This window comes from Haemorhous mexicanus, chromosome 8 (genome assembly GCF_027477595.1).
Source record: "Haemorhous mexicanus isolate bHaeMex1 chromosome 8, bHaeMex1.pri, whole genome shotgun sequence".
Taxonomy (NCBI): Eukaryota; Metazoa; Chordata; class Aves; order Passeriformes; family Fringillidae; genus Haemorhous; species Haemorhous mexicanus.
In genome coordinates, this window is record NC_082348.1 from 21,203,836 (window position 1) to 21,221,797 (window position 17,962).

Consider the following 17,962-nt stretch of genomic DNA (forward strand, 5'->3'; position numbering starts at 1 on the left):
TTAACAAGATGGAGAAGATTTCATCCACACTTCTAACGTGACTCAGGCCACACTGCTGCTGTACTGCAAGGCAGCCTCCAAGCTTTGCACAAACCAAGCTAACCCACAGATGAGCTTCCTATTTCTGTGCTGTAGAGTTCTGCCCTGAAATCCCACACTACTTACTACCCGCTACCACAACTGCCATACAGAGCACTCCTCACCCACTGCTGCCAGAAATCAGAGAAAATACAGGTGTAGAACCCCTGCAGGACAGCTAAAGAGATGTTTGAAGAGAACTAACCTGTGCTATTTGAATCTGTTGGAGGTCACCCAGTTCTGAACTTCCCCAGCAGCTCCAGTCTCGTTTCCTGTGGGGGAGCATGTGACACACACTTCCTCACCGCACCTTGCTAGACTCGCTTTGCTTATGTTTTAACATCGGATGAAACAACCAACTGTCCCCCAAAACATGGTAAAGAAATTTCTGATCTAATGTTGAACCACTGACATTTCTGCATAGCCAAAAAGCCCTCTTGTGCTGCCTTCTGAGTCACTCCATGATTCAATGGACCTTTTTGTACTGTATATTAATACCAAATGCCGAATGTGGTTCTGCCACAGTATACTCAGTGTGCCTCCCCCCTTCTTTTAAAGGGGAAACAAATGCAGTAGTGGAGAATGTAATTACACTGCAGGCGTGGGAAATTTCAGTTCAAGGGTATTTGTTTATCAAATGTTCAGAGTGGTAGTGAATTGATGAATTCAAACAGATGCAGTCATCAGCAATTTTCAGAAATACTTTCATTTGAATACAGTAAACAGAAGTTTGAGTCCTATGAAAAGCAGTTTATGTCTTCAGAAGAGGAGAGATTCTCTCAGTTGTATCAGTGTGCATACACACATTATTACCTAGCAATGGGCAAACAGATCTGAACATATGCCACAAAAGGAAGGACAGTAAAGTCCTGTATTAGAGCACTATGTTAACAGGACTAGTCAATAGGTGGTGCTTGATCAGAATTTTTTTTAAAAGAGACATAAATTTTGGAAAGGCAATCTAGCCCTGAGTGCACCACCAGATGCACTGACACAGTCTGGACATAAAGTTTGAAGACTACCATGTCACAGTAGAGGCAGAATGGTCAAACCAGAGTCAGCAAGGAGATACTGTTCTGCTGGAAGATGGCTCCTTGTGGAAAACACTAAACACTCATCAATCAAGCTAATGGAGGGGTGAAGATAAATGTCACATTCCTTTATTTAGTGAGAGCTGAAATAACAACAGACAATGCCTGGGGGACTGATCAGCCTGGCAAGGCCTGGGTGAAATCAGTGGGTTAGAGACCCACAGGGGTTCCCTTACAGACTGACTGCAAAGATCTTTGCTGGGGCACAGATTTGCTTTAGCTGTACCCAAGTGTGAATGTGAAAACCTTGAAGGTAGGAAGAGAGTGAAGAGACAGTGATGCTGCAAATTTGGGATGCAAATCTTTTGGCAGCAACACTCATTCGTGGCTGTCCTGCATCCACCATTCAGTTCTCCCACTGCACCCCACAGCTGCCTCAAGTGTGCTGGCACAGTGGTTCCACAGCCTGTGCCCTGGACCACACTGAGGAGCTGATCTAGTGGTCAAAAGCTCACAAGATTTCTTTCCCCCCTTTCTCACTTTCAGGCAAAACCAGACAAGTGCTAGTAGGAAGCTGGCTCTGCCACTACCCAGGCTGCCACGCAAAACCATGTGGCTACAGTGAGAGACCCAGAGCAAGCCAATCAGAGCTGCTTCTCTGCCCATGGTAGATGAATTCTACGCAATTTCTACGTAAATTAAGAGGTTTCCACTAAAATGTCATCTTTATAATTAAACTGCACCAGATGAAGACATCAATGTTGTGAGCAGCCTCCTGGTGACCACCAGCCAGGGATTACATTCCCATCTGCTGCCTCAGGGCTTCTTACCACCTCTCACTAGTTCATTACTATCAAATGAGCCAAAGCAGCTCCAGAAATTTATATCAGTGGGTTAAAATAATTGGAAATGGAGTAACAATGGTTTTGAGAATCCCTCCTATCCACAGAGATGTGAAAGTAGTGACCTCTGGCAAAGGGGCAGCAACAACAGGATTTACAGAGCAGCAGCTAAGTCTTAAACAAATTACCCTCAGCTAATAAAAGATACAAGTATGTTATGTGTAAACATGCATAGGACACCCATGCAAAAGGAAATACGTGCATGACTGAAAAACCCCCAACAAACCAGCCCATTAAATGGATGCTTTTGCATCACACACACACACACATCCCCTTCTCGTGCACGCACCTCTGAGCTCCTGCAGCTGTAGTAGGAAAGCACGTGCAAACACATGTCTGCAGATGCACCTGCTCTGCCCCCACTGAAGGTTTTGGGCCAAATGGCCAAGGTATTATTTACACTGGAAGACACTTGAGAGCACTGTGAGACTCATGCAGCTTAGGCATCTTCCCCTCGGTAAGCATGCAGAGACATGACATGCCAGACCCTGAGCTCCAGAGGCACTGAGGGGAAGTTGAAGAGTTCAGGAAGTGGCCATGCTTGCTCTCAGCACACTGCCTCTTTGTCCTCACCCAGCTGCTCCCCCAGGAGCTTTCAGACAGCTCAGATCCCTGACAAGAGATGGGTTATTTCTCTCCATTTTAAGAAGGGGCTATGTTTACAAAGTCACTTTTAATGTGTCAATCTCTCTGTGAGGATCTAGTCACACACAATGACTGTGCCAGAGCTGTGCTTGGAGCTGCTGGTGGGGCAAATATACTTCTGTATTCCCCTGGACGCTTGGGATTGTTCGAGATGGGAGGAATTTGCTCACCCAGCAGGTAACTCGCAGCAGCCTCGCAGCCACTTTTAATCCATGCCCAAAGCAAACAGCTTCCCAGGGTGCTGCTCCAGCCAAGCTCAGAGTGCTGCATGCCCTTCAGCGGGGCCGTGCAGAGACACTGCAGGGACAGCGAGGGCAGCTGTGTGACACCGGGGGACCCACCGTGTACCGCAGAGCTCCGGCACAGCGGGGTTTGCTGAGTCACCACTGACACCCGAGCATCTGTCAGTTCTGACTGCGGACCACTAAAACAAGAAGGGAAACATCTGAAGCCTGATAAATTTCATCCCTTGCAAACAAAGCATTTATTTCTCCATCCTTGTCACAGGCAAGGAATCTGTTGGCTGGCACCTTTCAGAGGAGCAAAGCTCCAACAGGGATTTTTAGCAGTAATTATGTGTAAGCCAACCACTTGCAACTAATGCTATGTCTCACCTTACAAATACATACATATATACACATACACAAGACAAAACTCTCTTTAGTTTCTGAGTGCAAAGCACACATGAAGCTCTCCTTTATGTACACCTGGGTACTTCCTGGAGACACGTATTAGTAACTGTGCAGATGGCACAAATTGTTTTTAAAGCCATAAATTGACTCCCCTCACTTGCCACGAGATGAAACAGTATTTGATTTATGAATAAAGGACCACCCCAGCAGCAATAACAAGTTGCACAGTGGCCTGACAGATAGCCACAAAAAGATGTTAAGAGAAACTGATGTAAAGCTATTTACACAAATGATTTGCTTGTCCTGTGCTATGGGGATAAGAAGGCAATCATGGGCTCTGAAGTTCTTGGTTTAGATTAGCAACTTGCACTACCCACACATCTGAGTATACTGGACGTGATGACCCAGACTAACAGAGCATGCTGAAACCCAGCATTCAAGACCAACACATACTTTCTGCCTTATAAAAACAGGCCCTATTTATTCACCATACAGAAAATCACCCCATTCACCAATATGGCTATGACTACACACACAGACAGAACAGTGGATATGGTGAGGACTGTTTTCTATCTGGAGCCTGTCACCAGCAAATTTGAGCAATTAACATCTCAGTGCTTGGGCAAAACAATCTGCACAGCCCCAGCTTTGAGCAGGCACACCACAGGCAAGTGCAAACCAAGAGTAAACCATCATGTGGAACCATGAACCTACAACCACAAATAAACCAACCAAGCCCAGATCTCTCAGCCAAATCACCAGAGCCAAGCACTAATACAGAGGTGTTCAAACTTCAAAGCAGGAGCACAGTCTGCAAGAGTTTGTTGAAAGAATTACAACCAGAAACTGGGACTTCTCAGTAGCATATAATCCCTGCTGTTTCCATTTCCTCTTTCTCATTATCGGCACCGATGGGGGTTGAAGATTAGCAAACAGTGGGTGTTTGGGGTGAATTAGAGCATGTGTGATGTAGAGCTAGGTATCCTGGTGGCATCTGTGTGACTTCAGAGAGACGTAAATATTTAATGCTGCCCACTACATTTCTTCAAAATGATGAAATATTAACACATTCCTTGGGGGTGGGGAAAATCATACCAGAAAAACAGAGACTCTGTTTTGTCCCTCATCCAGAATGGGAACAAAATCTGACGATCAAAAATGTGCTGGCAGATTGCCACTCTCTAGTCATGCCTATGTGGAAAATGAAGAGTTTTTACACTGCTCCAGTCCTGTCTGAAAACAGTGAACCCCTCCAAAACTCAAAGCACTTTACACAGCTAAGTGCATGAGATGACATTATTAGCCATCGCCCCTGGGTTTAGCCACAGGCTATCTTTTCAGAGGACAGCCACATAAATAAAAGCCATTCCTAAGAAAACTTACTTTTGCCTAGAAATGCCTATGTATTTCTGACAGGGCAATCTGTGAAGGAAAGTATGCACTACTTTTTTTGAGCAAAAACTGCTGAACTGACAAACCTTGATCTCAAAGTTACTTGTCCTCCCTGCTCCTTTGAAACAGACATTAACAGACTCCTGAAGAAATTCTCTGCAGTGCATATGTATTATTTATACATGTACATGTAATCAGGTATACTTCTAAAATGAGAACTCTATTTGTGTGGAAGTTCCTTCATATCATTGTAGATTATTTCCAATAGCCTTAGTATGTTCTCAGGAACCAAAAAGGAAGTTTTAATCAGAGTGCTGGTTGTGGCTTCTAGTACTTATTTTCACATACAACCTGATTTCTTAATTTGCAGCTTATTTATACAATAAGCTTGGTATGCAAGCTCTTTGGCCCTATCAAAGAATATGGACTTGCTCAGCAGGTCAGCCAAGAGAGAAACAATCCATGCTATCTTTCCAAAGGGCATTTTCAACACTCTTTATCCAGTAAAATCTGCCTAGCTGTTTTTCTAGAGTGTGTTTGCTATATTTTCCAGTGGCATGCCTAGGCTTCAAGTACCTTTTGTTAGTACATAAGCATTGCTATGATGGCAAAGTTAAAATATATCTATTATTGAGCAACTTGTCTTCAGCTACTCACATGAGTCAAAGTTTTCAAATATTCAGCTGAATATTTGATGACAAATTTTTATATATTTAGTTATTTTAGTAAAAAACATCAACTGGTTTTAAGATCGCACTTGAATCTGAGTAACATTTTATATCCAAACTTCCCATAAACATCTGTGTACATATATATATATATATATATATATATATATACATGGATACAAATATGTACATGCAAACAAGGCTAAACAAATCTACACCTTGGAAATCATGACCATCCGGAACACCACACATTTTAAAGCCACACAAACAATATTCATTGATACGAGCAGTTTTTCATCTTTTCACAGGCCATACTATTTCAAGCTGTTACTGATGCTTAGTTTATTTCCCCTTTACATTCTGAATCTCCTAGCCAAAGCTCACACCCTCTTTTCTTTTTAAGAGAAAGCAAGTCCCCAGTCTTTGGGAACTTTAGTCTATTTCTTGCATTCTTCCCATGGGTGGTATATTTCACATCAGGAATAACTGGATGCCAAATATAGCCACAGATGGGAGTCTATGCATAGTTGCTGGGTAATTATAAAATAGAATCAGCTTCTCTGCTGTGTAACAGATGAGATTTTATTCTTTTCTTAGCTACAAGTACCAGCAATCCCATACTGATTTGAACTATATCCAAGTAAGGTGAGCAAGATCAGGTCATGCACAAGATCAGACAATGTTTTTGTGTTTCACTGACATTTATTGACAATTATATTCTGCCAAAAAAAAAAAAAAAAAACCAAAACAGGAGAAAGGGAGGCTCAGTATATGAATATGTATATACACTGCATATCACATTATTATTTAATTATCAGTGTAATTACTATGAATAAGGAGAGCTTGCCACTGTGATTTCAGAAAGCAGTAGTTTAAAAAGTGACAGAGTATTGCAGAGTCCATGAAAAGCATCCAGATAAGAGCCTTGGAGACTAACATTCTCTGTTTCCTTACACAGTGAAAAAAAACATAGCCCAGTTGTGAAATCCCACAGCTCACCTACATGTGAGGGGCAGCCACATGGGACACATCCAAGTGAGACTGCTCACACCACTGTGCCCACCATTGGCCCTGGTCCGAAAGGATCACTCATCAGCCAGCAGGGAACAGCCTCAATCCTTGCTGACAGTCTGACTACTCCATGATGGCTTTCAGCATGGAAGTCATGCAATGCCACTTTGAGCAGAAAATTTTGTCTCGCAGGCCTGGGGTTACCAACTCACTGTATGTAGACTATGCTTAATCTGACAGAAAGCAATGTTTAGTCACAGCTCACCTGGCTTAGAGAGTAAACTGCTGATTTAAAACCAAAACACCCTATATGCCATTCATTAAAACCTGGTTTAATCAACTGCTGAAACTGAGTCAGTTAGCAGGAGACTGCACTTATGAGACAAACCAGCACCTCTACCTCAAAAGGGTATGGGAATATCCTATTGTTCCCACAGCCAGACAAATACAAGGAGCTGGACCTCTGACACAAACTCCCATAACACACTTGGGAACTGAGTCAGGATAGCCCAAATGAGAAGGCTGAGCTTGAAAGCAGAGGCAGTAGTATGATATTCTGGCTCAAAAGAGCTTGGCACCTGGTCTCCCTCATTAGCAGAAGTTCAATACACAACTGTAACTGAACCTGCAATCATCTGTCTGCATCCCCCTCTACGTGTGTTTTGTTTCTTCTTTCCTCTCCCACTAGCAAAAGGCCAAGTATATAGTAGAGAACTGAAAAATTAAATTCACAGCTAAGTTTATGGCTTATGGCTGAAAGGGCATTACCTATGCTTAACAGAAACCCCAGACTATGTAATTTGAAGCACGGCTGTCTGAAAAAGTGCTGCTAAAAGAGCAGAAATGCCTTGCAGTCCAATTTCTAGACCATTCAAGGCTTTCCTGAGAGGCTGTACCACGACAGTGACCTAAGAGAACAACATTGAGAAAAGCATCAAAGACCTCCTAAAACCCCTCCTGCTTGGCCTGAAAACATGGGTCCCTCTGGGTAGGAAAGATTAGTCACAGGCATTTTGGTAGAGCCCAATGGTTCCAGTTGGTCTGCGGGCCAAGTCCCAGCAGGCCCAGCACAGTTCCTTACGGAGGATGAATTGTCAGCTCCTACTCCTGGCTCTCTCTCAGCAATGCCTCAAAGCATCCCCAAGCACTGTGGGAGTCTAAAGGTGTTTCTTCACCTGTTCCCTGTCACTACATGCTGCCAGCAGGAGCTCAGCTACACAAGCTGTGATACAGGCTGTATATACCCACTTGATGTTTCTAGTTCAGATTTAAGTGAACTTTGTGACATATTTAACTTTGGGCTTTTTGCTGGTAAATGGGACAAGGACTATTCTCTCAGCCTCAAATGCCAAAGCCAGCACTTTGAATCACTTTGGGAAATATGGATTTTGAAGACCCTTGGCTGTCCCAAAGGCTATGTCTATAATCAAACCCTTAAGAACATTTTAAAAGTTCTTTTACACTTGTCCTATACCAGACATTATTCCCTAGTGGCAGGGTCTAAAATCCTGATTCAATGCACGTTAGAGGAAATGATGGTGATACCAAGGGGCACATGCTCCATTGAGAAATGAAGAAACCAGAACCTGCACAGGCCAGACTTAATACAGAAAGTTAAACTGCAATTTTTGACAATGTCACTTGACAGAACCCAGGTTTATGCACCCAACAATCCTGCAGATAATCTGAGTTTTTTCCTCCTCAGCACAATCACGTAACAGTGACCCTGCAAAACTTTAAAGCAAAGATGCTAAGGGCACTGGGGCTTTAGAGCAGAAGGAAGAGCCATCCTACCTTCAGAATGGTGATTTCCAAAAATAACCAGCAGTGTCTACCAGACAAGAAGAGAAAGCTTCTACCAGAAGCCTAACAGAAAACAGCTCCAAGGAAAGTTCTGAAAAATGCTGTCCTGACCTTGTCTGGAGCAATCCTGTTCCACTGGTGCCACCTCAGCAATGGTCTTGCACAGCAACCACACACCAAGGGCAGGACTGTGTCACAGCACGTGCCACAGCACGTCGCAGTCACGATACACAGATATCACCATACAATAGCAGAAGGCTTCAACCCACAGAGAGTGACACCATACCACCTCAGAAGGCTCCAGGCATCTGCCCATCTTGTTCTTTGCCCAACCTTTTATCCCCTCATGTTCATGCATTGCACCTCTGTGCCCTCTACTCCCTTTGGAGGTCAGTGCACCTGGGCACTCCATGGCTCACTACCTCCAATATTACTCCCTTGTCCTGCACAGCTGTACCCACTGGGGATGAGGGTCAGCAGCAGCCCCACTCCCAATTACCACAAACTGAGCACCTACAGCACTGGGCCCAGCTTACACCTATCAACCCCTCTGATAGCTCAGAGTGGATTTTTTTGTGTATCTTTGTTCTCACTTCCTAGGGCATAAAACCTTGCCTCATTAAGAAGTGGCAGTGGGACATTTCTTTATTTCTATCTAAAGGGAAAAAAAGGAAAATACATTTTTGGGTGGTTTTGGGTTTTTTTAGTTTCCCTTCTTGCAAGCTTTCCCATTATATTCTCATTTGCTTCTGCCCATATCACACAGTGGATGGCCTGGAGCAAAGGCCCTGGAAGCTGTAAATGCTCTGGTATTAGATATCATGTGGTATAATTTCTATGGTTTCTTCAGTGCCTCCCCAGTCTGGCTAATTAGTGAGTGGATGGTGAACAAACATTTTTTGAGAAGTACAAAAGCTTCCAAATATAAAAGAGCAGTCATAAACCATTCTTACTATAAGCTCCATTATTCCTCCTAAGAGGCAACTTTCTTGGGGAACTTCAAGTAACACAAAACAGAAGACAACAATGACAATTCTTTCCCTTGGAAATACAAAATCCCTCAGTGTTCTCATTTAAGTACTGCACATGATGACATCCAACTGGGTTTTACCCTGCAATTCACTCGCATTATCAGGGATGTTCTGCTCAACAACTGGCACATTTTAGATGAATAAAGAGGGAACTTGTCCAGTCATCTCAAGCTGTTTGTCAGTTATGGAACACTTCATTTTCTAGTTCCCTATAGCAGCATAAGTTAATTTGTCTTCCTCTTGACACCAGACAGCACACTTTTTTTTAAGGATGCACAAATGAAAAGAAAAAGGAAAAGCTATAATAAAACTTGGAGACACTGATCCTGCAGAGAGCTGCTTGGAAAAGGATAACCACTAAATGAAAAAATAAATATTGCTCTAGTTCTACCTAAGGGTACAAGTAAGTGTAAGTATGCAGCAGCTCCTCGGAATAAGATGTTTTACTTTGAAAAGCGTTATCTGTTTTAGTTTTAATTTCAAGTAAGAACATGAGTTGTTCATTTATACCCAAGGTATAAATGGTCAATGCAATTGGTCAATTCAATTAAGAATCATCTATTTCAAGTAAACTGTGCCATGAAGCAATTATTTTGTCCCTCCCTAATTCACCTGTTAAGATCAAATGAGGAACATTTTTTAAAATTTGAAAATACAGTAGGAAGTTCCAAGTGATAATTATTTGTGCTTTGTTTCTGCCTAGTATTAAAACAAAGGTTTGGGGCTGCCTGCTGCCATTTGAGTTTTGGATTCCAAGATGGAATCAAGACTATTGAATGGCAAAGCAGAACTTTTAAGGAATATCTTTTTCTGTTTCAAAGTAGTAATGGTCTGGAATGGTTTAAAATGGAACCTGCAGACATAAACAATGATATACTGGTAGGTGCTGCCTGTGTGCCTCATTTGAATGGCATTCTCTTTCAAATAGAAATAATCACACATGGATACCACCACATTGCTATCCTTTGATTTTTCATTTCATCCCACTGGAATAGAAATGAATTCTACAGGGCACTGATCAAATGCATTCCTTAAAATTAAAGACAAGACACTCGATAATATGAAATACACGAAGGAACACCTGACCAAATAGAGATCCACATAAAGAGACTACTACACTGAGTCATGCAAGCTCACTTACAGTGAGAAAGTGCCTTCTTTACTTACAGCATATACAACACTGCAGCCTTTTTGGTTTACATTTAATACTTCCTTTGAGAACTGTCTTCGGTAACTTCAAATGTGAAAATAACACTGAAAATTCTCTACTTTGCATTCCTATGCCAGAAAACAGTTTTGGGAATATGTTAGGCAAAGGAGGTCAGTCAGTGCTGGGTCATGAGGACAGGACATGAGGAGAGCAATGACTGACGTGATGGTCATGGGAGGACTGATCAGTTGGAGCAAACCAAAGACAGGACAGTAGAGCTCAGAACTACATGGCTGATGCTGTCCATATTTGCCAAATCAAATCAAATTGAACCAAAAGACCATCAAACAATAGTACCCTTTAATTACTAGCTGAGGAATCTTTCCTCAGGTAGGAGGCAAGGGGGGGAATAAGTAATCCTCTCTTCTCCTCACCACCATATATTTTTTGTCCTCCATATCTCTCTGCTCAACAGCTACCATCCTGTTCAGACTACTGAAAAAGGAATGCTCCTGATCCATGCCACACTTGCAACTCTGGAGTGCTACTTCTACTGGAGCTGCAGTCTGCTTCTAAGCACCTACTGCCTTCCTCAGGGATCAAGGCAGTTGGAGGGCAGCTAAAGGTCCCAGCATTTTCAGAGCCTGCTGGTCAGGTGAGCAAATGAAGCACTGCCTGTTGACCCCAGCAGAAACAGCACAGACACCACTTATCTGGGGAAGCATCCTCACTGAACTGTTTGTATCACTGCTTTAAAAATGGCAGGGGGAAAAGGGGGGGGGAAAAAGGAAAAAAGAGAAAAAAAAATAGAAGGGTTGGGGAAAAAATGGGAGCTCAGCCAAACTCCTCTTTAAGTCCTGAAAGAGGGAACAGGGCTTAGCTCTGAGCCACCAGGTACGTGGACTGGTCTAGAGGGACATTATCTGCTGAAACTTATTCTATCTCCTTAATTTCCAAGAAAAAGTATTATAAGGATCATATTTTAGTAACACTGTACTTACCCTTTCAGAGTCTTTCTTGCCTGTGGAGATCTTTAAACCAGCAAAAGAAAAGATGAAAAAAAAAAACCTGAAACAAAGCTAGAGTCTAGATCAGAAAATTCATTACATATTCTATGATTTAAAAGTCAGAACCACAGGATATTAAGCTCTCTGTAACCTCAGGTTCAGTGGGAAGAAACACACCCTGCTAAGCAAATCCTGCAATGTGCTGAGCCAGTATCAAAAACCTGGGGGCAGAGGCTGGACCTGCCAGCCTCAGGCTGCTGCTGCTGCCAACACACTCACATGTGCACTGCAGGTTATCTCCCTTGCCAAGACATTCCAGGCTCTCAGCTCCATACATGCAAAGATGCCTTTTCTAATGCTTAAAAGAGACAGTTGTGTTCAGCCATATCACTAAGCATGGCTAATCTGGGATACATGTGTGAGCACTCACACTTGTCTTGCTCCCATAGCAGCCAGGCATAGCACCCATACCCAAGTTCCAAGCAAAGCTGCCCAGACAAATCAGGTTTATATAGCTGGCAGGCTCAGCTGTTCCAGGGCATTACTCTGACATAGCTCTCTTCAGAGAACACCAAGGCACATGTCTTAACTGGACAGCAGGTTGTGGCAACAACAAAATAATGCATTATCCTATCTGATTTCCATGACTTAAAGGATTTCCCAACTTGCCATGCTTGCTGATGCCCTCTTAACATTTAGGGATTTGTGTCAACTGAGCTACAAAATCTGTTGTTGTGGAGAATAAGCAATGGATAGATCTGCAGAATGGTGCAAGGCTCCACTGACTTTTAGTTATGCTTATGCAACTCCACAGTTCCACAGCTGCTAATACTTAGCAGATGACCTGCATATGTGCTAGACAAAAAAAAAAAAAAAAGAAAAAAATCCTACTTCATCACTTAAAAAACAAGCTACCAAAACAAGAGTAATGATTTTTTTCATCTGACATGATTTTCTTTTTTCTCCTCTGAACAGAACTTAAAAAAAACGCAGCATAACGAATTCAGCATAACTTATAACTGAAGATCTGAATGGTGCCTTGTTCGTAGCATTTGGATTTGAAACACAGATGCAGTTAACTCACAGCTTAACTCCTTCCATGATACTCTCTGAAATGCTGATCTGTGTTCTTAGCTTCCAGATTTTTAGAAGTTTTCAAGTGATTTTTCTTTTTTAAACAAAGAGAAATTCAAACTTGGATTCAGTGTACAGCTTCGTCTGCTATTTTCTGCTCTTAAAAAATATGAGATTAATTGTTGTGCAACTAACTGGGAATAACATCACTTTCTAAAAATTTCCTTTGCAGCACTTGTCTTTATTTCACCAAATTATTTTCCAGATCAAATTTTCTAGGTTTCTGAAAAAATCAAGGCACTACATTTTTCTTTAGTACTAAAACTCCCGATGAACATGACTGATAAGGTAAAAAAAAAAAAAAAAAAAAAAAAAAAAAGATATCTCTCAGCAGGTAAGTGTAGTCTCTGTTGCCAAATGATCTGAAAATAGTTGAATAGGGAAAAGGAGGTAGTTTTATGTGAAGACAAAATCTTTTCGCTACCAAGGCACTAGTCTGCCAGCCAGGAGATTTATGATCCTCTCCCAGCACTATTACTGACCTGCTGTTATGAGACTCTGGCCAAAATTACCTCCTTATGCTATGCTTCTCTACATACTTCAATTTTTGAAGTCTTTATTCAGAACTCTCAAGGCCATTTTCAGATATTTTAGACTACATTTATTCCCACTGGTTTTGGGGACAGACAAAGGCAGCCATGCTTCCCCCGTAATGCACAAACATGGCAAACAGCCAGCTGGAAGGAACTGCTGGATCTCATCTAGCTCAGAGCAGGGATAACCTGGCCTCAAGCAGATTGCTCAGGCCTCATCCAGTTTTTAGACCATCTCCAACAACAGACTCCACAATTCCTCTGGACAACCAGTTTCAGCGGTTAGCCCCCCTCATCACCAAGGACCTCAGTGGAAATTTTTCTTTGAAGCAGGACACTGTGCCAAGGAATGCAATTTCTGTTTAGGGCTCACTTCTGGCCCTAAAGTCAGGGTCCAGAAGAATACAGAGAAGCCTGCTCCACACTGCCTGCTCTTCATGGCAAGAGGATTTCAGCACTCAAAATATTACAGAGAGGGAAGAAGAGGCAATCACCCTCTTTCCTGAACTTATCATAAGAGAAACATGCAGAAGCTATTTTGGGCTCACTGAAGCTGCTAAGAGCATTTCTTTTAACATCTGTACTAGTTCCTGTTAAAGAATATCCTGTAGTTTCTTCAGCAGGAGTTACGTGCTCAAGCTTAGTGCAAACAGAAAGAGGGGTCTCATGAAAGCATGCACGGGCACACAGGAGGGCCCTTCTCATGGGCTTTAGCCCAAGAAGGAAATAGTGGGAGCTACATACACACACACTGAGCACATCAAAGATGAGAGGTGCACATTAAAACTCAGAAACTTCTGCTCCCATAACATCAGTAGTTTAAGGAATTACAAAACTATACATTTTAACTCCAAAGCATACTTATGTGTAATTGAATCCAAATGAAGAACACTAATGAAGTTATGGCTAAGTTAAGCGTTACAAAACAGACTCTCAAACTACTCCTTGTGCTTCCCATTTATCTCCTTCCAGGAATTAGGAAAAACTTTCTATTCTGAACTCCTTTGATCTCTCCGATTTAGACCAAACTGCTCCCCCGCCACTTGCGTCTCCAGCCTCAGAGACACTCTTGACTGATCTGTGTGAGCTGTGCTGGACGAGGCCCAAGGACAGCTGCACTTGCAGACTTGTGTGCCTGCAGGGATGAAGAGCAACTCCAGTACCTTTCAGGGCCTTGATGTTCAGAGTTATTGCCACTGAAAAAAATAACCTTTTTACTATTCAGATTTCCCTCTCAGCTCAGCAGCAGTCCCCAAGAGGATCACAACAGAGTACTAAAATAGTTAACAGTTTGTTACTTCTCCTTCCTGCTCTTCAGAAACCCAGATAAATGCATGCGTGTACCTGGTGAACACTGCATTATCATCCTGGTCACCACAAGCACACAAATTACTTTCAACAAAGCAGCCTACTAAAGCATGATTATAGACATCTTTATTAAATTTACTTTTTAATAATGCCTTTTCTGGGCTATTTGCCAACTAACAGTTTAGCTGTTATTATTTAATAACAGGTCTTCACATACCTCTTTGAAGTAAGGAACTAAACAAGTAGGTCTTAACTGCACACAGGACAGATGGCTGCCGTGAAGAGCTGTTGTTACATTAGTATCCCCTTCTTCAGTACTGCCAAAATCTGTTCTGCCATCCCAGAATTTAATTATCTCCCCATATACTGGGTCTCCACGCCCCTACTCAAACACAGCTAGCACCACGGACTCTGAACCAAGACAGCAAACAGTCCTTTTTATAACAGATCCCACAAACCAAATTGTCATAGTGCACCAGATGAAGAAAATGAGAAAGAAAATGGAGTCAAGAATAAGAGAAATCAGTAGAAAGAACACAGAAGTATTTAATTAGATTTGAATTTTGATAACACTTCATTATTGCAAAGAAACCATAATTAAGATATGTTTACCTTGGCAAAAGCATAAACTTTAAAGAAACCCGCCCTTCTGCTGTATCATTATTTCATTTGGTTTCTATACATAAGAAATTCCATTACCCAGATGAACACTCAAGCTAGTTAAAAGCACAGAACATTTCTCAAAGCTGCTGCATAAAGACATTTTACTAAATTGTACACATGCACCATCAACAAGTATGCTCCAAAGGAAGCCTATGCCTTCCTGTCATGTCACAATGGTCAGACAACACCAACATACACTCTCTTCTCCCACAAAGCAGATGGGTGTTTATGTAAGCAGGGTACAAAACTAAATAGCTGTTAGAACTTTATGCAGGGTAGGTAATGAAGAGAAATACTGCAGCATGCTCCCTTCTCAAAGGGATTAGCATTGCTCGTGCTTCTCAGTGGCCTTTTCGGGGTCTGAATGTCATCAGATGTAAAGATCATACTGTTATCACAGGTGGGAAATTGCTCTTTCCATGGCCAATACCTTTTCTTAGATGCACACTTTCAGTTCTGCCTGTACTACACAGGTAAAAGCAGTGAAACCCTGCTGGGGTAGGTAACTGGGTTTTCCATTAAGAAAAAAAAAAGGTTTAGTGGTCTTGTAGCCATGCAGCCCCCAAAGACCATACCTTACTACCTGATGCCATTCAGAGAGTAAACTAATCCTGGAGAAAGCTGGAAGTGCAATTTCAGAAGAAATAGGAAGGCAGCAGCAGTAATTAGGACATAGCTAGAGAGTTTCAACTGCTTTAATTCCCAGTTGTTGGGGTGAGGGATCTCAAAGCAGGATGCAGGAGAGAGTCAGAGGGAACGTCTCTACAGACAAGGGAGCAGCAGCTCTCTTCTCTTTACTCAGACTTCTGAGCTACTCAGCACAACCCCAGAGATAACTGGGAAAGGCTGAAGCAGCTGCAGCACAGGCAGAGGAACAGGTGAGCAGCAATAAGACATAAGGGAAGGGTGGGAGGGACAGGAGCAGAGGCAGGAATCCCTAAGCTGCCAAGGATAACACATAGAGCAACCACAGCCTCCAGGCACAGCCCCTGTCCCAAAATGCCTGCACTCCAGTCAAGGCCAGCCACAGGACTGGCGTGCCTCTTGCTTCACATTCCTCAGAAACTTGCCTTAACCAACTATGGGAATAATCATTTCATGTACAACACAGAACTACACATTTGACAGGCAGAAGCTAAGGGCAACGTCCTGCTCAGCTTGAGGTCAGAGGATGCTGAAGAGCCTAGAAGAGTGAGGCAGAAAGACACACATAATACTTGAGGAGTGAAAAGCAGCACTCTCTAGAGGAACAATAACAGGGACTCAAGAGATACAATCTCATAATTTCAGGCTATTTGCTCTCGCTCCAGCAAAACAGATCCTTAAATAACATTTGTGCATACATAAAGAGCTTTTCTTCCCCATTTGTAGCTTTCCTCTCCTCCCCTCGCCCCTCCCCAACCTCCCATACTCTCTTCCTGAATCTCTTTCTGCGTAGGTCCTCCCCCCTCACATGCTCCGACTGGACAGAGGACAGAAGTGCTCTGGAACAGCTGTATTTCCTCCTCATCTGCTCCTTCCCCTCACAGCAGAGGGGAAAGTACATGCCAGCTCAGCTGGCCTTGTGCTTTACAGCACTTGAAAAAGTGCACTGCCATGCCTCCCACCTTCACTGAAGGCAAGGCTCCCAAGCTGAGGCTCTGAGAGGACCTTTTCTTTTTTACGTGGCCTCCTGGGTCTCTGCACCATCCTCCCAAATTGGGCTTGGAAGAGCTAGTGGACAGAAGAAACAGAGGGGAAGGTTGACAGAGTTAAAAAGGGTGTGAATGAGAAGCAAAACACACTGCCCATCCCCTGGAGGTCAAAACTGAGAGCAGCTGCTTATTACAGCCCTGTCTTTGAGAACGCACTTCAGGAGTAAAGGAGTAATTCAGAAGTACCTCGTGGTGGGTTCCTGAACACGCACACCTTGGTGCCAGAGACAAGTGCTCTTATCACGTTTGCTTTAGAGAGGCTGCTCAAACAGGCTATGTGGTAGCTGAGGAACACCTCTCTCTGAGAAGGCACATAGCCCTGCACTCCAGAAGGCATTCTTCAGAAAATGAAACACAGCCATTAGAGCAGCAGAGGCAAACAAAGTGCAAGACAAGCTCAAACTTGAAGACTGGTCACTTGAGGTTCCCTAAGTTGACTCCTTCCAAAAAGCCCCTGAGAGCCAGCTCAGAGGGCAGACACCTGATCTGTTGACTCTACCACACAGCCTAACTACACGGTCCACCTCAACATCCGCTGCAGACAAAAGCACTTGAGGGAGGTTGCGCCCCGAACACCTGCGTGTGTGACCAAACAAGGATGCCCAGGGTGGGTGCCACACGTGCAGGCAGCGGTGTGTGCCCCGGCTCCAGCGTGAGCCACAGCCCAGCGAGGCTCTCCCCACCCTGACACGCCAGCCAGGATTGCACAGCCGTGGCCGTACGGCAGCAGAGATGGACAAGGATGCCAGCAGGCACGTCCCTGGCAGCCCGGGCAGCAGCACGGTCCGAGCTGCCCGGGGCCGGGGAGCGCCCAGAGGCAGCGCCAGCCGCCACCGCGGGCACGCGCCCAACCCGGGGGAAGCGGGAATGCGAGGGGAAGCAGGGAAGGATCCCAGCCTGCCAGCACGGCTTCGGGAGGCAGGAGGAACGCGTCCAGCCCAAGACAGAGCAGTCTGGAAGAAAAGAGAGAAAGAGCAGACAGGCACGAGGCGAGACTCGGCTCCCGACCCTTGTACCCGCAGGGCGCTCGTCCCGCGGGGCCGGGGGTGCCGAGCCGCCCCAGCGCGGCGGCCGCTGGAGCCCTGCCCGCCCGGAGACCCCCGGCCCGCCCCGCCGGGCGCCCCGCGCGGCTCCCGCAGCCCCCTTACCGCGCTCCGTGCGGGCGAGGCGGCGGGAGGGCACGGCGGGTCCCGCCGGCGCTGCAGCCGCTGCGGCGGCCGGGACATGTTGGGCCGGGCAGCTATTTATAGCGGCAGGAAGCGGCGCGGCGCGGCTCTGGG

General features: G+C 44.2%; 1 protein-coding gene across 4 annotated transcripts in view; it reads right to left on the reverse strand.

Annotated features, from left to right (window-relative positions):
• The window catches only part of WIPF1 (WAS/WASL interacting protein family member 1), a 56,017-nt gene extending 38,055 nt beyond the window's left edge, over window positions 1-17,962 (reverse strand). The window contains exons 1-2 of one of the 4 annotated variants that reach the window (XM_059853147.1): window positions 17,831-17,924; window positions 16,596-16,701 (exon numbers count right to left, since the gene is read on the reverse strand). The gene's annotated coding sequence lies outside the window, so the exon portion shown is untranslated. Of the gene's footprint in view, window positions 1-283; window positions 421-16,595; window positions 16,702-17,830 lie in introns of those variants that run through there. The other 3 variants (XM_059853146.1, XM_059853148.1, XM_059853144.1) reach the window with 3 other exon arrangements.